The following is a 5,438-nucleotide window of genomic DNA, read 5'->3' on the forward strand; positions in this document are numbered from 1 at the left end:
ACTAATGCTCAATCAAATCCTCACAGCAATGTTCCAACATCTAGAGCCTTCCCAGAAGAGCAGAGGCTGTTACTGCAGCGCAAACTCACTATTAACTATTAACACCATTCATTTCAGAAGAAATAGGTGTCTACAAACTTTTGGACAGTAGTGTAGCTTCTCCACTCCATCCTACAGAGTGGGTAAGAGAGCACCAGCTGCCCTCTGGAACTGGGGTCAGTCTGTGCTAATGGATGAGTTATTAAAGCTGGTGGGTGGAGAATCAGCACTGGGCCTGAATAAGAAGCTGGGCAGATACCTTCTCCAGGTGCTCACGCTGTTCCTGCCAGTCCTCGTCCAGCATGGCGAAAGGTTTCTACATCAGCAAGACTGTTGGGGTGGTCGGAATCGTGGTGGGGGCTGCAGCGGTGACCACCATCATCGCTCTGTCTGTGCTCTACTCTCAGGAGAAAGCCAAAAACAATGAGGTGAAACCAACTGAAGGAACGACAACAACAACCACAACCACAACCACAACCACAACCACAAACACAACAACAGCTGCACCAACAACCGCACCATCCACTGAGCCATGGGACAGCTATCGTCTCCCTGACACTCTTCTTCCAGACACCTACGATGTCACCCTGTGGCCGCAGCTCAAACCTGACGACCGCGGCATCTACATCTTCACTGGAAACTCCAGCGTGGTCTTTAAGTGCGTGAAGGAAACTGACCTGATCCTCATTCACTCCAACAAGCTGAACCTGACCGCAGCCCCTACTCTGACCGCGCTCGGCAGCACACCTGCACCGACCATAAGGGACCACTGGATGCAGGTGACCACTCAGTATCTTGTAATTCGGTTAAATGACAAATTAAAAGTGGGAGAATCCTACAAGGTCTTCACTGAGTTCTTGGGGGAGCTCGCTGATGACCTGAGTGGATTTTACAGAGCGTATACCAGGAGGATGGACAGGAGAAGTAAGTTTTACAGCTGCTCTTCACTGCTGGTTTTAGTCTTTCAGTGGTGAAGAACCTTTACATTATGAGGTTCTTCAAGCTTTGTAAAGGTTCTTCACTCACACATCTCATTTAGAGTAATGGTTTTCTAAAGCAGTGGCTCTCAAACTGGCCCTCAGGAACCCTCAGATGGTCCTCACTTTTGCTCCAACCCAGCTTGCAATGCATATGGATAGAGCAAAAATGTGGATCGTCTCGGAGCCCCTGACGTCCCAGACGTCGAGAATGACAATCTGCAAATGTTATTGCACAGCTTCTTAATATTTGATCAACTTAAAAAATAGCAGTTTTGCATTGTGCAAAAGTTTCAGTACTTAGCAACACTCCCCTTACAATTTTGTTTAGCTGGCTATCAGTCTTTCTACTCTTGTTTGAGGATTTTGAAGTATAGATCCACCCTCATGCTTAACAGTTGGCAAGGTTGTTCCCATGGTTGTTGAATGTCACGGTTTCAAGAGTCAGATAATTAATTATGCTCCAGTCATAATTGTCATCAGCTGACGATTCCTTATGACACTTATTGACCTCCTTAAACAGACTCTAGCAAATTATATTATGGGACTTTACAAACTGAAGGGGTGTCAAACTTTGGCATTTAACATCCAACTTAATTTCCAACAATTGCAGAAAAATTATAGCCAGGTTTACCATTAAGTACTGAAGCATGTATATATTGAAGTACAGCTGAAGATGTGAGCAGTGAATATATATGTGTATAATTATATATAATATGTATATTTGAAATGGACTGGTGACCTGTCCAGGGTGTTTCCTGCTTTCTGCCCAATGCCCGATTTTCTGCTGTTGGGCCAAATGGTTCTCCGGGCCATACTGGGCCGTTCCATGCTGGTCCGGACTCGTGAGATCTGTTATGGTTTCTGTTTCCATCTGTTGCACCGCTAAATCAGAACCAGGAAATACCCAAGAAAAGTACACAAATGAATGGCTAACTGCTAACAGGCTAATAGCCACACACTCCACCCACAACAAAACATGTTTGATTCCGTCTGTCACTCCATCTCCAGTCTCTCTCTCTCAGCTGTTCTCATCTTCTTTATCCTCTAAACTGGTTATTTGAGCATCTGCTACTGAAACACTGTAACTAGCTACATTAGCATTAGCGTTGGCTGGCACAGTACAGCTCAAAGCACCACAGGACAATTCTATGTCTATCTTTCTGTCATTTCAACAGCAGTCATTTGAATTTGTGCTCTCAGATACGAGTCTTTTTTAAACGGGTGTTTTAAATCCTCGGTTCGCTGGAACTGAGCCCGTACTGCAGTGGGAGGCACCGTGCACTCGCGTTAGCTTTTAGCCTAGCAGGCTGAAGCTTAAAGCACTACAGAACAGCTTTCTGTCACTCAACCATCAATCAGTCGACTTTGCTCTCACTGTTGTAAGGTTTTTATCACCTATACTTGTGATAGCAGAGCACTGGTTAGTCCTGCACTGGGGTGTTTGGATCTCTTCAGCTATGCTAAGTGAACTTGAAGAGGGGAGCCCGCTAGCATTAGCTTAGCTCAGGCGCTCCAGCTCCAAGAACAGGTTTAATTTCATCTTTCTGTCCCTCTAATCAGCCACTTGACTTCGCTTCCTCAGAGTTGAGCCATTATCATCCAAACATGTGTCAGTAAAGCTTTTATTAGTCAGAATCGAACCTGTTCTGTAGTGAGCAGAGCTGGCAGCAGGACGCCGTGGTACAATACTGACATTAACATAGAACCAATCAGTGAAAAGCTACATTGTTATGTCATCCCACTGAACAGTTCTGCGGCCCCAAGTATGGTTAGCTAAGCGTGCCGGAAAAGCGTTCCTTTTTGAACCGTGTCCGTACGGAAACGCCACTGGAACGGTTACCCTCCGTGCTCAGAACCATTTGGCCTTGCAGTGGAAAAGAGGCCAATGAGCACTGGGATAGGCTCAGCACCCCCCTGCTGACCCAGGAATGTAAGCAGGTTAGATGATGAGTGAGTGTATACACCGATCAGGCATAACATTCTGACCACCTCCTTGTTTCTACGCTCATTGTCCATTTTATCAGCTCCACTTACTATATAGGTGCACTTTGTAGTTCTACAGTTACAGACTGTAGTCCATCTGTTCCTCTGATACTTTGTTAGCCCCCTTTTACCCTGTTCTTCAGTGGTCAGGACCCCCATGGACCCTCACAGAGCAGGTACTATTTGGGTGGTGGATCATTCTCAGCACTGCAGTAACACTGACGTGGTGGTGGTGTGTTAGTGTGTGTTGTGCTGGTCTGAGTGGATCAGACACAACAGTGCTGCTGGAGTTTTTAAACACCTCAGTGTCGCTGCTGGACTGAGAATAGTCCACCAACCAAAAATATCCAGCCAACAGCGTCCTGTGGGCAGCGTCCTGTTACCACTGATGAAGGACTAGAGGATGATTAGCTCATACTGTACAGCAAGAGATGAGCTGTCATCTCTGACTGTACATCTACAAGGTGGACTGACAAGGTAGGAGTGTGTAATAGAGTGGACAGTGAGTGGACACAGTGTTTAAAAACTCCAGCAGCACTGCTGTGTCTGATCCACTCGCACCAGCACGACACACACTAACACACCACCACCACGTCAGTGTTACTGCAGTGCTGAGAATGATCCACCACCCAAATAGTGCCTGCTCTGTGAGGGTCCATGGGGGTCCTGACCACTGAAAAACAGGGTAAAAGGGGGCTAACAAAGTATCAGAGAAACAGATGGACTACAGTCTGTAACTGTAGAACTACAAAGTGCACCTATATAGTAAGTGGAGCTGATAAAATGGACAATGAGCGTAGAAACAAGGAGGTGGTCATATCTTTAAGTGCATGGTGCCCTGACTACAGAGGTGAAACATCCTTATTCAGAAGTATTATGGCACAGCATATATAGTGGATACTGTTGTTGTCCGCATTGCAATGTGAGCAATAATATGCTTATGCAGCTGTTTAAAGCAGAGATATGTGAGTATATATCCTGAGGATAGAAGCTGTGGAGAGAACAAAGCCAAAAGCTAAACCCTTGTTTGTGATGTTAGAATTCATCGTCATATACAAAGCATAAGCATAGAGCTGAGAAGACGAGGTGTCCCCAAACTTTAAACAAGCAGTGTTGTTGTGGGTTTATATAAACCGTGTGGTTTATGTTACTGCTGAATATGTGAATATCAGGGGAGCAATTAGCATGTTTGCGTAAGCTCTGTTTCCGCTGTCTTTTTTAACCTTTACTCAGAGGTGTAAAATGTGTGATTAAAAGGTGAGTGCATGATATCTGGTAGCGAGTTCAGCTGAGAATTCCTCCACTGCTGCTGGTTCTGTAGCAAAGCTGTTGGAATTACTTTAAAATTCCTAACAGCAGTTGTAAATCCACTTTATTCCAAACGTCTACCTTGTACCTCCTCCCTTACAGAGCGGAATTAGTAAGTTGCTGGATATACAGTCCTTAGAGGTTAAAAAACTGAAAGAACAAATCTGTTTATCTCTAACAGGGTTGTAGCCACCAGTCAAATGCACCCAACTCATGCCCGTAAAACCTTCCCTTGCTTCGATGAACCTGCCATGAAGGCTGTCTTCCACATCACTGTCCTGCATGAGCGAGGAACGGTTGCTCTCTCCAACGGGATAGAAATCGGTCAGCGGTGACAACAATATATTTACAGGCACAGTCACACCAGAGATGGTCAGAAACACTGAAATCAGAGACAATAAAATAAGAGACAGTTACACCAGAGAAAATCACACCAGAGACAGTCCTGACAGATGCTGTCTGCTTCAAGTCATATCTGTGACAGCCGGCGCAGAGCAGTCACACCAGAGAGATACTGTCCAACTAGAAAGTGTCAAACCAGATACGGTCACTGCAAAGGCACTCACCAGAAATAGTCACCCCAATAAAAGTCTCACCAGAGACAGTCACACTAGAGGTAATAAAACCAAAAATATTCACACCAGAAAGTCACATTAGAAAATGTCAAACCAGAGAGAGTCACAGCAGAGATAATAATGGCAGAAAAGGTCAGAGTAGAAACAGTCACAAAAGAAGCAGTCATGATACCTACAGTTAATGAGAAACAATCAAACCAGTCACACCAGAGACAGCTACACCATAAACAGTCACAATAAAAAGTCACATCAGAGACAGTTACACCAGAAACAGTCACACCAGAGACAGTTACACCAGAAACAGTTGCACCACAAACAGGAGACAGTTATGCCAGACACAGTCACACCAAACCAGAAGCAGTGACAGTAGAAACTGTTAAACCAGAAACATCACACCAGAGACAGTCCCACCAAACACAGTTAGACCAGACAATCCAGAGACATATACACTAGAAACCAGAACAGTCACATCAGACAATCACAACAGAGACAGTTATACCAGAAGCAGTCACAACAAAACAGCCACACCAGAGACAGTCACATCAGACAGTTA

The 5,438-nt window shown here is 45.0% G+C and overlaps 1 pseudogene; it reads left to right on the forward strand.

The window, feature by feature from the left end:
- The first annotated feature begins 282 nt into the window (after window positions 1–282).
- LOC118806582 overlaps window positions 283–5,438 on the forward strand; it is a 23,210-nt pseudogene continuing 18,054 nt past the window's right edge.

This window comes from Colossoma macropomum, unplaced genomic scaffold (genome assembly GCF_904425465.1).
Source record: "Colossoma macropomum unplaced genomic scaffold, Colossoma_macropomum, whole genome shotgun sequence".
Classification (NCBI taxonomy): Eukaryota; Metazoa; Chordata; class Actinopteri; order Characiformes; family Serrasalmidae; genus Colossoma; species Colossoma macropomum.